The sequence below is a fragment of the Pseudorca crassidens genome, chromosome 13 (assembly GCF_039906515.1).
Source record: "Pseudorca crassidens isolate mPseCra1 chromosome 13, mPseCra1.hap1, whole genome shotgun sequence".
In the NCBI taxonomy this organism is placed as follows: domain Eukaryota; kingdom Metazoa; phylum Chordata; class Mammalia; order Artiodactyla; family Delphinidae; genus Pseudorca; species Pseudorca crassidens.
Genome location: NC_090308.1, coordinates 9,097,160 through 9,117,717, shown reverse-complemented (window position 1 = coordinate 9,117,717; position 20,558 = coordinate 9,097,160). Strand labels below are relative to the sequence as shown.

The 20,558-nt window shown below is 39.6% G+C and overlaps 1 long non-coding RNA gene across 1 annotated transcript; it reads left to right on the top strand.

The window, feature by feature from the left end:
* The first annotated feature begins 14,329 nt into the window (after positions 1-14,329).
* Positions 14,330-20,558, top strand: LOC137204933 (uncharacterized). The gene is made up of 2 exons (XR_010933912.1): positions 14,330-15,047; positions 20,220-20,558. It is a non-coding gene; the product is annotated as an uncharacterized lncRNA (long non-coding RNA).

The window sequence follows — 20,558 nt, the reverse complement described above, 5'->3', positions numbered from 1 at the left end:
TTTAAAAGTTGAGTTAGGGCAAATGTTCGATATCTTTTTCTGGAAGTACATTAGAAAGATGGGACAGTGTGGTGCTGGGAGCCGTACTTGGAGCCACTGAGTTGGCTCATCCAACTATGAGAGCAGCTGGGAGAGAACAGAAAATATCCAAGTGACATTTTCTCCAGGCTCTGCTGCTTGGAATCTGCTTGACATTATTCGATTTAGCACACTTTAGATGTCTAGAACAAGATATGTTGGCTGCTGAGTACTGGAGAAATTGACTACTGTCTTTTTATTTTTAACAAAGTCCTTAATACTGTGAAAAGGTAGTATTAACTTAAATTTTCCTAATTGCATAAAAGAGTCTATTTTAATTTGAGATAGTTGACCAGTCACAAATATCCATGTACTAAAATTGTGATATTTAGAATTATATTAACTTCTTGAGAAAGGTTTTTTTTTTTTTTAATACCATATAAGGTCAAAACTTCTGTATTCGGGCTTCCCTGGTGGCGCAGTGGTTGAGAGTCCGCCTGTCGATGCAGGGGACACAGGTTCGTGCCCCAGTCCGGGAAGATCCAACATGCCGCGGAGTGGCTGGGCCCGTGAGCTATGGCCACTGACCCTGTGTGTCCGGAGCCTGTGCTCCACAACGGGAGAGGCCACAGCAGTGAGAGGCCCGCACACAGAAAAAAAAAAAAAAAAAAACTTCTGTATTCTTTGAACCCCAATTTCCTTGTGAAATTTAATGTGATTATTTTAAAATTCCAGGCATCCTAAGTATGCATAAGAGTTAATGTAAAAATGTTTATTGAGACATTGTTTTTGATGAACACTAACTAAACATTACTGATAATAAGCAACAAAGGCTACTCTCTTTTATTTCTGATAAACACTATAGGTGGCAGTCAAAGTTATTAACGATTATATTGCTCTTAACATTATGTATAATAGAGGTGATTTGACATAATTGTACTTCTTTTCTGGAAAGATGGTAAATAATGTGCGTACTCTATTTTGTAGTTACACATTAAACCTCACTTAGCTCTAAAGAAACTAAATAAAACCTTTTTTTTTTTTTTTTTTTTTTTTTGCGGTACGCGGGCCTTTCGCTGCTGTGACCTCTCCCGTTGCGGAGCGCAGGCTCAGCGGCCATGGCTCACGGGCCCAGCCGCTCCGCGGCATGTGGGATCTTCCCAGACTGGGGCACGAATCCGTGTCACCTGCATTGGCAGGCGGACTCTCAACCACTGCGCCACCAGGGAAGCCCTACGTTATACTTTTTTAAACTATTCCTTGTCATAGCCTGTTTAATGAAGATAAGGTCCACTGGTATCTTTATTTTTAATTGAAGTTACCTTTTTTATGAGCAATACACTTTCATTGCAGGTAGACTGGAAAAGGGAAGCAAAAGAAGAAAAATATAACTCGTCCACAATCCCACCATTCAGGAATAACCACAATTAAAATTTTGATGGCAATCTTCAAACCTTTTTCTGAGAGTAGAAAAAATGGTCTCCACTCTCCCATCCCAGTGAGATCACACTGCTTTTACACTTGCTTTTCCACTTAATCTTTTTTTTTTTTTTTAAACATCTTTATTATAGGGCTTCCCTGGTGGCACAGTGGTTGAGAGTCCACCTGCCGATGCAGGGGACACGGGTTCGTGCCCCGGTCCGGGAAAATCCCACATGCCGCGGAGCGGCTGTGCCCGTGAGCCATGGCCGCTGAGCCTGCGCGTCCGGAGCCTGTTGCTCCGCAACGGAAGAGGCCACAACAGTGAGAGGCCCGCGTACCGCAAAAAAAAAAACAAAAAAACATCTTTATTGGAGTATAATTGCTTGACAATGGTGTGTTAGTTTCTGCTTTATAATAAAGTGAATAAGCTATACATATACATATATCCCCATATCTCCTCCCTCTTGCATCTCCCTCCACCCTCCCTATCACACCCCCAGGTGGTCACAAAGCACCGAGCTGATCTGCCTGTGCCATGCGGCTCCTTCCCACTAGCTTTTACAGTTGGTAGTGTATATATGTCCATACCACTCTCTCACTACGTCCCAGCTTACCCTTCCCCCTCCCTGAGTCCTCAAGTCTATTCTCTATGTCTGCATCTTTATTCCTGTACTGCCCCTAGGTTCTTCAGAACCTTTTTTTGTTTTTCAGATTCCATACATATGTGTTAGCATATGGTATTTGTTTTTCTCTTTCTGACTTACTTCACTCTGTATGACACACTCAAGGTCCATCCACCTAACTACACATAACTCCATTTCTTCTTATGGCTGAGTAATATTCCATTGTATATATGTGCCACATCTTCTTTATCCATTCCTCTGTCGATGGACACTTAGGTTGCTTCCATGTCCTGACTATTGTAAACAGAGCTGCAATGAGCATTGTGGTACATGACTCTTTGAATTATGGTTTTCTCACGGTATATGCCCACTAGTGGGATTGCTGGGTTGTATGGTAGTTCTATTTTTAGTTTTTTAAGGAACCTCCATACTGTTCTCCATAGTGGCTGTATCAATTTACATTCCCACCAACAGTGCAAGAGGGTTCCCTTTTCTCCACACCCTCTCCAGCATTTATTGTTTCTAGATTTTTTGATGATGGCCATTCTGACTGGTGTGAGATGATATCTCATTGTAGTTTTGATTTGCATTTCTCTAATGATTAATGATGTTGAGCATTCTTTCATGTGTTTGTTGGCAATCTGTATATCCTCTTTGGAGAAGTGTCTATTTAGGTCTTCTGCCCATTTTTGGATTGGGTTGTTTGTTTTTTTGTTATTGAGCTGCATGAGCTGCTTCTGTATTTTGGAGATTAATCGTTTGTCAGTTGCTTCATTTGCAAATCTTTTCTCCCATTCTGAGGGTTGTCTTTTGGTCTTGTTTATGGTTTCCTTTGCTGTGCAAAAGTTTTGAAGTTTCATTAGGTCCCATTTGTTTATTTTTGTTTTTATTTCCATTTCTCTAGGAGGTGGGTCAGAAAGGTTCTTGCTGTTATTTATGTCATAGAGTGTTCTGCCTGTGTTTTCCTCTAAGAGTTTTATAGTGTCTGGCCTTATATTTAGGTCTTTAATCCATTTTGAGTTTATTTTTGTGTATGTTGTTAGGGAGTGTTCTAATTTCATTCCTTTACTTGTGCCGTCCAGTTTTCCCAGCACCACTTATTGAAGAGGCTGTCTTTTCTCCACTGTATATTCTTGCCTCTTTTAGCAAAGATAAGGTGACCATTTGTGCATGGGTTTATCTCTGGGCTTTCTATCCTGTTCCATTGATTTATATTTCTGTTTTTGGGCCAGTACCATACTGTCTTGATTACTGTAGCTTTGTAGTATAGTCTGAAGTCAGGGAGCCTGATTCCTCCAGCTCCATTTTTTGTTCTCAAGATTGCTTTGGCTATTCGGGGTCTTTTGTGTTTCCATACAAATTTTTTGTTCTAGTTCTGTGAAAAATGCCATTGGTGGTTTGATAGGGATTGCACTGAATCTGTACATTGCTTTGGGTAGTAGAGTCATTTTCACAATGTTGATTTCTTCCAATCCAAGAACATGGTATATTTCTCCATCTGTTTGTATCATCTTTAATTTCTTTCATCAGTGTCTGTAGTTTTCTGCATACAGGTCTTTTGTCTCCTTAGGTAGGTTTATTCCTAGGTATTTTATTTTTTTTGTTGCAATGGTAAATGGGAGTGTTTCCTTAGTTTCACTTTCAGATTTTTCATCATTAGTGTGCAGGAATGCAAGAGATTTCTTTGCATTAATTTTGTATCCTGCCACTTTACCAAATTCATTGATTAGCTCTAGTATTTTTCTGGTAGCATCTTTAGGATTCTCTGTGTATAGGATCATGTCATCTGCAAACAGTGACAGCTTTACATCCTCTTTTCCGATTTGGATTCCTTTTCTTTCTTTTTCTTCTTTGATTGCTGTGGCTAAAACTGTCTAAACTATGTTGAATAATAGTGGTGAGAGTGGAGAACCTTGTCTTGTTCCTGATCTTAGAGGAAATGCTTTCAGTTTTTCACCATTGAGAATGATGTTGGCTATGGGTTTGTCATATATGGCCTTTATTATATGTTGAGGTAAGTTCCCTCTGTGCCTACTACTTTCTGGGGAGTTTTTATCATAAATGGGTGTTGAATTTTGTTGAAAGCTTTCTCTGCATCTATTGAGATGATCATATGGTTTTTCTCCTTCAGTTTGTTAATATGGTTTATCACATTGATTGATTTGCATATATTGAAGAATCCTTGCATCCCTGGGATAAATCCCACTTGATCATGGTGTATGATCCTTTTAATGTGTTGTTGGATTCTGTTTGCTAGTATTTTGTTGAGGATTTTTGCATCTATGTTCATCAGTGATATTGGCCTGTAGTTTTCTTTCTTTGTGACATCTTTGTCTGGTTTTGGTATCAGGGTGATGGTGGCCTCATAACATGAGTTTGGGAGTGTTCCTCCCTCTGCTATATTTTGGAAGAGTTTGAGAAGGATGGGTGTTAGCTCTTCTCTAAATGTTTGATAGAATTTGCCTGTGAAGCCATCTGGTCCTGGGCTTTTGTTTGTTGGAAGGTTTTTAATCACAGTCTCAATTTCAGTGCTTGTGATTCATCTGTTTAAATTTTCTGTTTCTTCCTGGTTTAGTCTCAGAAGCTTGTGCTTTTCTAAGAATTTGTCCATTTCTTCCAGGTTGTCCGTTTTATTGGCATAGAGTTGCTTGTAGTAATCTCTCATGATCCTTTGTATTTCTGTAGTGTCAGTTGTTACTTCTCCTTTTTCATTTCTAATTCTGTTGATTTGAGTCTTCTCCCTTTTTTTCTTGATGAGTCTGGCTAATGGTTTATCAATTTTGTTTATCTTCTCCAAGAAGCAGCTTTTAGTTTTATTGATCTTTGCTATTGTTTCCTTCTTTTCTTTTTCATTTATTTCTGATCTGATCTTTATGATTTCTTTCCTCCTGCTGACTTTGGGGGTTTTTTGTTCTTTCTCTAATTGCTTTAGGTGTAAGGTTAGGTTTTTTATTTGAGATGTTTCTTGTTTCTTGAGCTAAGATTGTATTGCTATAAGCTTCCCTCTTAGAACTGCTTTTGCTGAATCCTGTAGGTTTTGGGTCATTGTGTTTTCATTGTCATTTGTTTCTAGGTATTTTTTGATTTCCTCTTTGTTTTCTTCAGTGATCTCTTGGTTATTTAGTAGGGTATTGTTTAGCCTCCATATGTTTGTGTTTTTTTACAGTTTTTTTCCTGTAATTCTTATCTAGTCTCATAGGGTTGTGGTCAGAAATGATACTTGATATGATTTCAGTTTTCTTCAATTTATGAAGGCTTGATTTGTGACCCAGGATATGATCTGTCTTGGAGAATGTTTCATGAGTGCTTGAGAAGAGAGTGTATCCTGTTATTTTTGGATGGAATGTCCTATAAATATCAATTAAGTCCATCTTGTTTAATGTATCATTTAAAGCTTGTGTTTATTTATTTTCATTTTGGATGATCTGTCCATTGGTTAAAGTGGGGTGTTGAAAGTCCCCTACTATGGTTGTTTTACTGTTGATTTCCCGTTTTATGGCTGTTAGCATTTGACTTATGTATTGAAGTTCTCCTATGTTGGGTGAATAAATATTTACAATTGTCATATCTTCTTTTTGGATTGATCCCCTGAACATTATGTAGTGTAGTGTCCTTCTTTGTCTCTTTGTCATTATTTACATTTACATGTGGCAGAATTTTTTTAGTGAAACAAACTATTAAGCTGTGTCAGTGTATCAGCTCTCAGGACGCATCTCGCTGAGGGGGAACTCCAATATTCAACTTTATAATAGTCACTCCTCTGTCTCCCCAAAACCTTTAATAACATCTTCACTTACCACAAGCTCTCTGGATGTATATAATATATATTTTGTTAAATTAAGAAGAGAAGTTGAGTTTCTCATTCAGAAAGGCAGGGAGAGCAGAGGCAGGACTGTGAAAGATGTGTAAACAGAATTGATTTAGTGACATGAAGAAATCACAGAAATCTTGATGAACTTCCCATAGGAGATATTTCAGTCTTATAAAGCCATTACATCATACGGTATTTACAGCTACAATTTGCAATTAATACATCTTGGAAATTTTAGTAGAAGCTGCCTTTGTCTAAAAGTAAATGTTCTTTGAGTGCTTAAAGCTTTAACTATGGCTGTACTAGGTGATTGGTTCAAAAGCTACTCTGAAAATTTTCCAGAATAAAATTATCTTGGTCATGATCTAGACAGATATGCTATTGAGAGCTGCTGCTTCTGTATGAGGGCTTTTCAGACCTCAGTGTGCCATCTGGCAGTCTTGTTAAAATGCAAATTCTCATTGAGCAGGTCTGGGCTGGGGCCTGACATTCTGCGTTTCTAACAAGCTCCCAGGTGGCGTCAATGCTACTCCTTTGGCAGGTTGCACTTTTGAGTGCCAAAGCTCTATCCCACAATAGCTGAAGACCCAGAAGAGGAGAAACCTCTCAATACTTCGCAAGAGCAAAGGTGCATTCCTCCTAAACTATTTTATTGCTTTATTTTGTTTTTTAATCTTGCAGATACTGCTAAAGAACTAATTAGCTAACTGTCCCTGGAAACTATATAGGTCTTATAATATGCATCTCAGTGTGTTAATTTAGCTGAGGCTTTTAATTTCATATCCTGACTTTTCCTTCATTCCAAATTCCTCATTTCTTTTATTCTTTGTATGAAAGCATTCAAACACACATAAATATATTGAATCATATAAGAATATATGTACTAGTCAATGTTAACATTCATATTTGATTCTGATTTTTTTAAAGAAATAAAACAGTAGAGAATTGAATTCCCTTGTGTGCTCCTCCTCAATCACAGTCCTCTTTTTTTACTCTCCCAATACGAGTACAACAGGAAGCTGATGTATCATCATTTACATTTCTTTAATTTATATTACTTAGTAAGTATCCATAAAAGATATCTACTATCATTTTTATACATACATGATACATAAATGGTATCACGATGAAAACCATCATTCTATAATTCTTTTCACACTAATTTTGAGATCCACATTATACACGTGGTTTCAGTTCATTCATTATAGCTATTATTTACTGTTCAGTTATGAGTACATACAATTTACATGTCTCTTCCTTTTTTGATGGACATTTAGGTGTTTCCAAATGTTAGGAACAATAAATTCTGCAGTAAACATCTTTTTTTATATATGCATACACACACATATATAATATATCTGTCCTCCTGCACCTGTACAAGTGTTCTTTTACATTATTTCCCAGAAATGGAGTTATCGAGTCAGAGGTTAGGCACATTTTCAACTTCAAGTAATCTTGCCAGAGTATTCTCCAAAACAGTTGAATCAGTTAGCACTGACCAACAATAGGTGAAAATTCCTGTTTCTCTACATCCTTGCTAACACTTTACTTTTACTAATCTGATGGATTTAAAATGGAATATAATCACAATTATGTTTTTATCTTTTTATATCTTTGAAAGTTGTTTCAGTCTTGTGTATGTGTAACAGGGGTAATTATATGCCTGTATTTAATAGGAAATATACAGCATTTCTACTTCATTATTCTTACCAGTCGGCATTTACCCTAAGCGTTATTCTAACACTGAACCTATGTGAAAATATTGTTTATAACAACTGAATTACAAGTGAGCTATCATACATACAAAGACATTCATAAATTGGGGACTTCCCGCAATAAGCTAGTCCCTCCCACCCCAGTCTAAATTTTACTACAAATAGTGAACCATTTTGTGCTGTTTGTAAATAAGCATTGCTTAAGAGGTTTATCTGCTCCCGAAGTTGATCAATGAGATGCTAGAGATAGACATTTTCAGGGTGAATTTTTTTTTAATTTTATTTATTTATTTATTTTTGCTGTGTTCTGTCTTCGTTTCTGTGCGAGCACTTTCTCTCTTTGAGGCAAGCGGGGGCCATTCTTCATCGCGGTGCGCGGGCCTCTCACTATCGTGGCCTCTCTTGTTGCGGAGCACAGGCTCCAGACGCGCAGGCTCAGTAGTTGTGGCTCACGGGCCTAGTTGCTCCGCGGCATGTGGGATCTTCCCAGACCAGGGCTCGAACCTGTGTCCCCTGCATTGGCAGGCGGACTCTCAACCACTGCGCCACCAGGGAAGCCCAGGGTGAATTTTTAAAACAAACTTTATTGAAGTATAACATACATACAGAAAAGTGCATGGCATAAATGTACAAATCTCTGAATTGCCACAAATTGAAAACACCTCTATAACCAGCGCCACGATCAAGAAGAAGGAAATTATCACCATCCTAGAAGCCCTTTCATAGAAAGCCTTTCTGTCACTACCCACTCAAGGGTAAACACTGTCCTGACTTTGACCAGTGATTAGTTTTGCTTATTTTTAAATTTTGTATCAGTATAATCATGCAACATGTATGTGTGTGTCTGGCATCTATTACTCAACATTATACTTGTGAGATTCGTCCATGCTGTTGCATAATATAATAGTATTTTCATTCTCATCGCTATGTGGTAGGCATTCCATTATTTGCCTCAATCATACTAGCAATATATTGATTAATAAATCCTAATAAATATATGTGCATTAAACTTCAATCTGAACTTGATAAACATCAAAAATTTTTACTGCTGTCAACTAGTCATACTAATAAATTTTTCCCCAGTGACAGAATGCATACAACTCTATTGTATTTGTTTGAGAGAAGAAATAGAAGTATAGAATCTAATTGCCAAGTATACTGGCATTAAAGACATTGATATTTTATGGTTATTATAATAGCTTCTTCATTTAGTCCTTCACTTACTCATTTAAAATGAGTAAGATGTGGAGGAGACAAGTCCTAGATGTGGAGGCTAGCTACAGTTGTAAAAACAAGATGAGGCACCTGCATCAATTGGAAATGCATTTGACTTCAAGTAACAGAACAGCAACTAAGTGACATAACAGTAAAGAAGTAATTGTCCATATAACAAGAAAGCTGGAGGTAGTTTCAAGGGTTTCAGCCCTCTTCTAACTCTGCCATCCCAATAACTTTGGCTTTCCATCCCTGGCTTATCGCCTCATGGCCACAAGATGGTGGCTGCCACTCCAAGGATTGCATGCTCATAGCAGCAACCCACACAAGGAAAGGAAGCCTCCACTTGCCTGCAGAAACAAGGAAGAGCTTCCTCCTAGTATAATTATTTCTTTTTTATCATGGAGAAAAATCTTTCCTAGAATTGTCACACATGTCCATCCCTAGACCACTTACTGGCAAAGAAGAATGGAATAATCATAACTGGCTTAGATTGGTGATTCTCAACTCTTAAAATCACTTGGGGCCTTTCTTACAGAAGAAATCAAAATTTATGTAGGTACTGTCCAGTCCAGGTGGAGCTGATTCCCTATCATGAGTGTGGGTTGTACTTAGTGACTTGATTCCAAAGAATAGATTGGGACAGGGTGAAAAAGTAACTGTACAGTGGAGAAACCCAGACAATATTGCCTTAGCCAGGTGGTCAGGATTAACATCAGAAATAAAGTCATGTTGACACCATGTACCCCTATATGTGATGAGACGGGCACATCACCTCTGTGGTTTTCTTCCTTAAAAACTATAACCCCAGGCTTACCATGAGAAGAGCATCCGACAAACACAAATTTAAGGAAATGCTACAAAATACCTGATCAGCACTCTTCAAAACCATTAAGGCCAAGAAAAACGAGGCAAGTCTGAGAAACTTATAGACCAGGAGAGACTAAGGAGACACCATGACTAAATGTGAAGCAGTATCCCTGATGGGATCAGGGAACAGGAAAGGGACATTAGGTGAAACCTAAGAAAACCTGTGTAAAACCTGCAGTTTAGTTAATAAAATGTACCAATCTTGATTTTTCAGTTGTGACAAGCGTACCCTGTTAGTGTAAAATTGTAAGACATTAATCATAGTTAGAAGCTTGGGGTGGGGAGGGTTAGATGAGCCAAGATTGGCAAAATGTTGGTAAATGTTGAAGCTGGGCCATGGATCAGTGGGACTTACACTGTTTTGTCTGCTTTTGTATATCTTTGAAGATTTCCATCCTTGGAGTTTTACAATGTGAGTATTTTGTTCTAGTACATAATATGCCTATATTTGTTTCAATAATCTATAAAGTACAGCATAATGGTTAATAGCATAGGTTTTTGTATCAAAAATTCTGTTTGAATCTCAGTTTTGCCATTTAATAGATGGTGATTTGGGACAAATTACTAAATATTTCTAAATCTTGGTGGTTTTATCCATAAAATGCAGGTAATAATAATCATGGTAATACCTCCCTCATGGGGTTAGTTTTAAGGATTAAATAACATAAAGCATGCGTTGCTACAGCGCATGACACATAGTAAGCACTGAACAACTTGAAAGTTTCCTCACCAGCATATAAATTTAGTCGCTTTTAGTTCTAATTAACAGAAATACAATTCAGTTAGATTAAGCAAAAAAAGCAGAATTTATGGGCCTCCCTGGTGGCGCAGTGGTTGAGAATCTGCCTGCTAATGCAGGGGACACGGGTTCGAGCCCTGGTCTGTGGAGGATCCCACATGCCACGGAGCAACTAGGCCCGTGAGCCACAACTACTGAGCCTGCACGTCTGGAGCCTGTGCTCTGCAACAAGAGAGGCCACAACAGTGAGAGGGCCGCACACCGCGATGAAGAGTGGCCCCCGCTTGCCACAACTAGAGAAAGCCCTCGCACAGAAACAAAGACCCAACACAGCAAAAATAAATAAATTAATAAACTCCTACCCCCAACATCTTCTTTAAAAATAAAAAAAAAAGCAGAATTTATTGTCAAGGTGACTCACAAAACCCAAGGACAGGGATGCAGCTGAGCTTCACAAATAAGCTAGAAACAGAGACCTTCCAGCTCCTCTCCAAGCACATCTTCCTTCTAGCCGAGGACCAGCTTTCTCTGCTTCTTACTCTTGACTTCAAGAGGGAATGTTGTGTCCCGTAGCTGTAAGGTTCCTACCTGTACATTCAGAATGCCTGTTAAAATTGATATTTTGGTTTATGTATCAGTATTGGAAATTCTAAAATGAAAATAGAAGGCTAGCAGAAGCCAGAAAGGAAGAGTATTCAATAATGAAGCAGGTCCAGCCAAAAATATTAACACAGGCTTAGGATTCTAATTCTGATGAAGTGAACAGGTCACATTTTCTAAATAATATCCTTAGGAAGGATTAATGAAGACGGAATAATATAATGAAGGCATAATGTGGGAAAATATAACTCCTTTGTAGATCTTAATGTTTTTTTTCCTTAAAACCCAGATTAGATCCAATTAGGTACTTAATAAAGTTCGTAAGAAAAATAGAAATTTATTCTGTTTGGTGATTATTCTGCCATCCCCAAACATATAGTGGGTTATTTCTTCACATGACACTTCTATTTGGGAAGAACAAAAGCAGCTTAGCACATTAGTTCTTACAAGCTTAATATTAGCTCTAACAGCTGATCTTGAGATCCACACATTGCCAGTTTGGAAAGCCCTGTAGAAGGGCTTCCAAATGCACAAGAAGTTAGGCAGTGGGGTTATTTTTAAATAATTATTCCTCAGGGACAGGAAGTGTCTGGTCTTTTTCTCTCTTGTGGTCTCCAGGTGAGCACCCCTTCTTAGGAATCCTCAGCACTTCCAAAGCCCCCAAACTCTGCAACCTTAATCTGATGAGCAGAACGCTTTCTCTCCCCCTCCCCTGTGCACCTTCCTCCCTCCTTGTAAAGACAGGAGCCTCAGATTCACCACCGCAGGGGCCTCTTCCTGGAAAGCCAAGTTTGGGTGACTGCTAGACTCGTGTTCTGTGATGCCCCAAACACGAGTCCATAGTCTGCTCTGAGAAGCAGAGGCCCCCACGGGGGAAGTACCCTCTTCGTCCAGTAACCAGACTTTGGGGAGCCCCCAGTTCCTTTCCAGCCTCTGCCCCAGATGTCTGGAAGGCCCTGGAGCCCCGATAAACCACGGTGATGCGTAGACGAGCAGCATCGGCCACACCTGGCAGCGCACTCCAAACTTGCTGAATCAGAATCACACTCTAATGAGTTTCCAAGATGATTCTTACACACATTGAAGGTGGAGAAGAACTACCCTGAAGGAGCCACCCTGGGGCCAGGGAGAGAGGATTCGAACACCCACTTGGGCAGCCAGAGGGGTAGCAGATAAGGGATCAGATGAGGGTCTTCCCAGCACACATTATGTGGCTGTTAATCATCTTAGTATGATACAAGCTGTGGCCCGACACGCTCCCTTCTGCTCCCACCCCAATTCAGGGGAGAAACCTGGGGATTAACAACAGTGATACGGCTATGGTGTTCTGTGAAGAAGCTTCATAATATCACCCGGTCCAGACAGGGGCAAAGACACCTTCACCAAAATAAAATCAGCCTCATTACTTCACAAGAAATAGGGTCGAATTTCTATTAGTAAAAGAAATACAGATTCTGAGATGCCCCACTTTGCAGATGGGAAGCACAGAACTGCCCTGTCCAGTGCCTTTGTGCAACTCAGAGAGAGGTGGCAGGTACTGGCTTTGCTACTGGTCAGGGCCTTTGGGTGAAGAAAAAGACACCTCTCCTTCCACAGGACTTCAGCCCTCGCTTACCCTGTCAGCAGGATGTCACAGTAAGCAGTGACCTGGAAACCCACAGCACAGAAAAGAACTGACGCTGTGACAGGGTGACAGGGCAGCTGACTCCTGCCTACCAGATCACTCGAGTTCCCGCAGGCTATGCCGGTCAGGTAAACTGCTTCATTTGCTGATCTTACACGACACTGGGACAGGATTTAGCCTGTTACTGCATCTAGAATCATTAGATGTCCACTTCTTATTTTTAAATGTTAATTTTGTCCTTTTAAAAGCTGTATGTCATATTACAGAAAATTTTTTTAAATATTAGCCAACACCTCACCATCCTCACCCCAAAATTAGCCTTTTGGTGTATCTCGAGCAAATCTCAGGTGTGCTCTACAGCTCTGTGGATGTCCCCTGGCTCAGTGAAACAGCCCAGGCAGTCAACAACTTAGGCTCCCATCCCAGCTTGTGACACACACACCCTCCACCTCCTGGTTGCCAACTTGCTTTCTCCCACATAGCCCAGTGCCTCTTCAGACCTGGAGACCTGGAGAGAATTACCATTTGGTTCAATCCAGAGCCCAGCTCACCATGAACTCTACTTTCTTTAAATGGTATAATCCAGAACCATTCCCTCTGTGCCTTGAACCCAGAGGGTGGAATCTGGGTCCTTTTTCCCTTATGCATCTATTGTCTTACTTAATCCAGAACCATTCCCTCCGTGCCTTGAACCCAGAGGGTGGAATCTGGGTCCTTTTTCCCTTATGCATCTATTGTCTTTACTTAATTGCTGTTTGCCTTGGCTCTGTGCTTTAACTCATTTCAACTTCAGCGCCTCAGAAGACCAACAGCTTTCACAGCAAGTACCCAGACTCTCCTGTTTTTACCCACTCTGCCTTCATTGCAACCACTGATTCTCTTTTTCAAGATTGCATTGTTCTGGGACTTCCCTGATGGCACAGTGGTTAAGAATCCGCCCGCCATGCAGGGGTCACAGGTTGGAGTCCTGGTCCGGGAAGATCCCACATGCCGCGGAACAACTAAGCCCGTGTGCCACAGCTACTGAGCCTGCACTCTAGAGCCTGTGAACCACAACTACTGAGCCTGCACTCTAGAGCCCACGTGCCACAATTACTGAAGCCTGCACGCCTAGAGCCCATGCTCCGCAACAAAAGAAGCCACCACAATGAGAAGCCCGTGCACTGCAACGAGGAGTAGCCCCCGTTCACCACAACTAGAGAAAGCCTGTGCGCGTCAATGAAGGCCCAACGCAGCCAAAAATAAAATATAAATTAATTAAATTTTTTAAATGCCTTTTCAAAAAAAGAAAAAAGATTGCATCGTTCTTTTTGAACTTAGCAATTGTGCCTAGTTTCTCTGGCTTCTGACTTTCAGCTCCCTTTGAAGGATTTCGGTTTGGACTCAAATTACTCAAGTTGATTAGTTCTGCCTGTTGCAGACAATCCTGGAAGCAGACCTAAGTCTTAGCTAGGTCCTGGTGTAGTGTCCAGTGGTGTTGTAATATAAGCAGTTTTCTATGTTGCCCAGTATTTAGCTAAAAATCACACATTTTAATGACTGCACTTTGTCTTAATATGTCATAATTAGCCATCTTCCTATTGCTGGAATTTAGGTGGTTTCCAGTATTTTGAGTACCTAAGTAATACAGTGATGAATAACTTGTACAAAGAGTTTTGGATTATTTCCTTAAGAAAGATTCCTAGATGTAGATTCACTGGGTTAAAGAATATCAATACTTTTATGGTCCTTCATCTATGTTTCTAAAGTGCCATCAGCTGTGTGTAAGTGTACCAGCTCCACAGCACCCTGACCAGAATGTCTTCATTTCATTATACAACCAAGTGTTGCGTTAGGTGCAGGTTAGGGTGTGGGGAGATAGACATAATATCCTTGCTGCCACAGAGCTCAGATTCCAGTGCAGGAAAGAGAGGTCAACGTGATAAACACAGAAAATGTAAGTTATTATAGCATGCCATGTGAAAGAGGTGGGAACACCTAATTCTGCCTGAAACTTCACAGAGGAGGTGACATTCATACTGAAACTTAAGGATGAGTAGTTCATCAGGAAACAGGACAGGAGAGGGATTTCAGGCAGAAACGACAACATGGGCAAAGCAATGGAGGTGTGCAACAGTGTGCCACATTCGAAGAGCTACAAGCTATTTAGTTAGGCTAGAGGACAGACAGGGTGTGTTTGGGAGAATGGCAAGAGAGCAGATCCCGTAGAACTTTGTAGTTTTCTGATGGAGTATCTGCATTTCATCCTGGAGGCAATGGGAAGCCCCAGAAAAGTTTTAAGCAAAATAATTTCATGATTTGCCTTCATTTATTTTGATAAATGAATATCTGGTATCTGTTTAGAAGGCTCAAGGAACAGTTGGCAGGAGTGTGAACTGGAGCGGGAGTGGACCAAAGGCAGAAGATCTGGGTAAGAAGTTGTCTCAACATACCAAGTGAAAAATGAGGGGGTCTCAACTATTGAGGTTGCAATGGAGATGGAAAAGAGAAAAAGGCATCTAGCAGGTTGAGTTGACAGGAGCTAGTAAGTGGTTGTGGTTGGGAGGAGAGAGAGAGGATTTGTTAACCCATTTACCGAGACAAGCAAGAGAAGAGGGTTACGGAAGAAGATGTGTTTGACTTTGGAATGTAGAAGTTGAGTCCATGCAGGTGGAGAGATCCAAGGGCACTAGGTTACATGTTTTACTATTCAGGAGGAAAAACATGGGGTGGCAATAGAAATTTGGACATTTTTATGGGACGTAGCTATAGCTTTGACTACTCCCTCTTATGAATTAATTGGCATGTTCTTTGCCTATTTATCTTTTGGGGGGGTCTTGATATTTTTCTTACAAATTTGGGTGAACTTATTTTATAATATTGTCTTTCGTACTAGCCCAAAACTAGATGTCCCTTTAAACCTTTCATTTCTATTTTAATCCTTTCATGTTGAGTGAAAATAAAGATATGATAAATTAATGTTGTCTATGGGGACAATAAGTAGTGTGAGCTGCAAATACAGAGACAGAGATAGGAAATAGCTATTAAAATATTTTAGCCAAAAACATGAGAGATGAAGATTTATAGTACACATCTTACATTCAGCCACAAAAGAGAAAAAAGCTATGTGGAATGATACCAGTTCAGGGCACAGAACCATAGGTGTTGTCTGTCAGCAAGTTGGATCCTGTGTTCTTAATCAAGGGGTAGCATATGAAGACAGGGGTTTATGGAGCAAAGTCCTAGACAACACAACAACCCACAGCTTGCTCCCCTGACCCCACTCCTTCTCTTATGGTATCACTGGCTCCACACAGCCTGGAGCTTTGGACCTTTGCCCCATTTTTATTCCCCTGCTCCAGTGGATGCATCCCTTTGCTTCTCTAATGATGTGAAAGGTTTGGACAATAAGGAGGTAGGAACAAGGACTTCTTGTATTTTAACAAAAGATTATTTTATGGGCCGTTTTAATCTGAATATTATATATTATATATACACATATATATTAATTCAAAATAAAAATTTGTATCATAAACTTTTCAGATCAAACAAAATTTCAAGATTAAAAACATATTTTAACTTCTAGTTCCACTTAGTAAAAGTTGTAAGACAACATCACTCTCACTCTAACAATGAGGAGAAGCTAGCTAAGGTAAAAAAAAAATCATTTGTTTCATAAACTCATCAGGCAGCTGAGGTAACAAAGAAACCTAAATGAACTAAATTCCGGAAAGTGATGAGCCCTTCCTAGGACAGAAGAGATCTACAACCACTTTCACTCTCTGCGTAGTGACATGAGTAGGAGGAACCTGCTATGGATGGACGTATGGAGAAATCAGCCTAACTTTTAATAAACTTGATGGCCATGTGTCGGCTGGCATGAGGGATTGAGCTCCAGTCATCCAGCAAGTCTGCACCCATTCGCCAGCTGTCTTCCACAGGCCTTCACCAAAGTGCACAAGGGTAGTATGTTGGAGGCTGGGGGCAGGGCAGGAAACCTGAGAAAGATCCTGCTGAAGCATCTGGGCCTGTGCCTAGTGAACTCCCGTGATCCTCCAAAGTCTGGGGGCAAGCAGCAGAGCAGAAAGCAATTCCTGTCTGGCCTTCACCAGGTACAGTATAGTGGCCTTGTGAAAAACTGGGCTTAGGGCAGCAGGATGAAGAGAGACCTCCCGAACACAGAGAGCCAGGAACAGGACTTGAGAAAAAAGAGAACCCTCTAGCAGCCACAAAGCTAGCAGCCAGGCTATTATTTAACTATAAAGCACACAGAGCTGCAGGTCAGGGAGCCACTGGCTGGGTTGCAAAGCATAAAGAGATCTCTGGAGTCTCACTGGTGCTCAGATTACAAACCCGATCAAAAGGAAAGTCCTAATTCTGATCTCAAAACATTGAAGATAATGGAAAATCTAACCAAAGCTGCCACAAAGCCCAGACCTAGCTCAGCTACAGATTATTTTCACTCAGTCTCCTCCCTCATTCGTGGCATGACAGGAGAAGGGCATATCCCTTTCTGGGACTGAATATTTTTTATTTCAGTCTCTGTTGTTCTTTTGCTCATACTGTCAATCATACAATATGACACATGTAAATGAAAATGTGACAGATGTTACAACACATGTAAAGAAGCAAGAACATGTGGCTCATAGTCAAGAGAAGAAATGATTAATAGAAATAGACATAGAAATGCCTGAATGTTAGAATTATCAGACAGAGAACTTAAATATATTATCATAAATATGTTAAAAGAGCAAGTAAAAAATGGACAACATGCATGGACAAATGGGGATATACAGCAAAGAGATGGTAACTGCAAAAGTGGAAATGCTAAAATATTTTTTTTAATATCAGAAACTAAAATTCAATGGGTTAATAGAAAACTGAATACAACAGAGGAAAGGATCCATTGACATGAATACAGATTAATAGGATGTTTCTAGGCTGAGATACTAAGACAAAGAATTAAAGAAAAAAAGGAACAGAGCCCGTAAGATCTGCAAAACAATATCAAATGGTTTAACAGATGTGTAAAGGAGAATGAGAAGGAGAGGAAGGGGAAAATTGTGCAGAAGAAATATTCGAGCACAGAAGGGCTGAGAATTTTCAAAAATTGTTGGAGGACATCAACTCACAGATCTAAGAGTTTCAAGGAACTCCAAGCAGGATAGGTGCAAAGAAAAGTCATATGTATGCACAATATAGTCAAAATGCTGAAACCAAAGATAAAGGAAAATAATTTAAGTAGCCAGAGGGGAAAAAAATATTTATTACATACATCATCAGAAACAATGGAAACCAGAGGACAGGAATGTTGGATTGGAATTGGAAATAGGATATAAACTCATGATATGTATATATTATATACATCCACATAGTTCTAGAAATAATTACAGATGTATGTAGAGAATTTCCTATCTCTGTCTCCAGAAACAGACTAGAAGCAATGACATCCTCATAGCAAAAGCACCAGATCTTGGTTTCTAAATGCTATCCTATACTAATAAGTTCCTTGAGAAATGGCTGATGCTAGAGTTGAGGTAAAGAAAGTATAAGATGAGTAAGGGGGCTTCCCTGGTGGCACAGTGGTTAAGAATCCACCTGCTAATGCAGGGGACACGGGTTTGAGCCCTGGTCCAGAAAGATCCCACATGCTTCAGAGCAGCTAAGCCCACGCACCGCAACTACTGAGCCCACGCACCACAACTACTGAAGGCTGCATGCCTAGAGCCTGTGCTCTGCAACAACAGAAGCTACCACGAGAAGCCCACACACTGCAACGAAGAGTAGCTCCCACTCACTACAACTAGAGAAAGCCTACACGCAGCAACAAAGACCCAATGCAACCAAAAATAAATAAAATAAATAAATTTTAAAAAAAGAAGAAAGGATACAGAAGATTTGAATAACACTCTCAATGTTTGATATTTACAGAACATTTCACCCAACAAAAGCAGAATACACATTCTTTTTAAGTATGTACACAACATTCACCAAGATACAGCATATGCTGGTTCATAAAACAAGTTTTAATAAACTTCAAAGGTTAAAAAAAGAGAGGAAACAAATTAGAAATATCAGGAGTGAAAGAGGGAATATCATTAGAGATCCTACAGACATTGAAAGCTTAATAAAGAAAATTACAAAGAACATTATGCCAATCAATTTGAAAATGTAGGTGAAATATACAAATTTCTTGAAAAATGTGATGGATCAAAACCAACACCAGATAAAATATGAAAGCTAAACAGCCCAATACTATTGAGAAAAGTGAATGTTTAATCAAAATCATTCCACAGATAAAACTCTAGGCCCAGTTGAAGTTCTATTAAACATTTAAGGAATAAATAACACCCTTCTTACACACACTCTTTGAGAAAATAGTAGAGAACACTTCCCATCTCATTTTATGAGGCTAACATAACCCTGACACCAAACCAGGACAAATATTACCACAAAAATGATCAATTAAAATCTTCCATGAGAATAGACACAAAAATCCTTTAAAAATACTACCCAGTGGAATCTAGCAATATAAAACAAGCATATTTATACATATGATATATGTATAAAATAAATAAATATATATATATAACCAGTAATATATAACGAGAATAATACATCATGACCAATTGAACAACATTTGAAAATATTAGTGTTGGAAATTCTCTGGTGGTCCAGTGGCTAGGACTCGGCGCTTTCACGGCTGGGGCCCAGGTTTGATCCCTGGTCGGGGAACTAAGAAAAACAATCAGTGTAACTCATAACTCACTACATTAGCAGAATGCAGAAGAAAAACCATATGATCATCAAATATATGTCAAAAAGTATTTGATAAAATTTAACACTCATCCATGATAGAAACTCTGTACGAACCAGGAGAATATGGGAATGTCCTCAACCTGATAAATGCATCTATTGACATAACTACAATTGACATATAATAGCAAAGACTGAATGCTTCCATTCTAAAATTGGGGACAAGCAAGAATATCCACTTGTACCATTCCTACTCAACATTATACTGGAAATCCTAGCTGGTGCAATTAGTAAGAAAAAGAAATAACAGGCATGCAGGTTGTAAAGGAATAAGTAAAACGGTTGTATTAACAGACAACATGATTATGTATGTTGAAAACCTTATGAAATCTTAAAAAAAAGACAATTTAGCAAAGTCATAGGATGCTAGATCAATAAACAGAAAACATTTTTTTACATACTAGCAATGAAAAATGAAATTTTAGAAATGCCATTTCCAATAGCATGAAAAATATCAGTTACCTAGGAAATAGAGCCATCCATGTATCTCAGTTTCCTCACCCATGAAATGAAGATGATAGCAGTCCTCCCTCATATAGTTGTTGTGAGAATTAAATGAATACCTATATTTAAGTACTTAGAATACTGCCAGACAGGTCATAAGTCCCATGTAAATGTTAACCAAAGTCTCAATGTAAACACCAACTATGGGGTAAATGGAAGATGTGATATGGACCTTTTAAATCAGCACTTAATGTGAAATTTTTCTCCCTGCCACAAAAAAAAAAATTTGTGACTTATTGAATATGCAACACTGTGTTAGGCTTGTTAAAAATTTGAATCTTAGGACTTCCCTGGTGGCACAGTGGTTAAGAACCGGCCTGCCAATGCAGTGGTCATGGGTTCGAGCCCTGGTCCAGGAAGATCCCACATGCTGTGGAGCAACTAAGCCCGTGCGCCACAACTAATGAGCCCACGTGCCACAACTACTGAAGCCCGTGCACCTGGAGCCCGTGCGCCTGGAGCCCGTGCTCCGCAACAAGAGAAGCCACCGCAATGAGAAGCACACGCACCGCAACGAAGAGTAGCTCCTGCTTAACGCAACTAGAGAAAGCCCGCGCGCAGCAACGAAGACCCAGTGCAGCCGAAAATAAATAATAAATAAATAAATAAACAAAAATTTGAA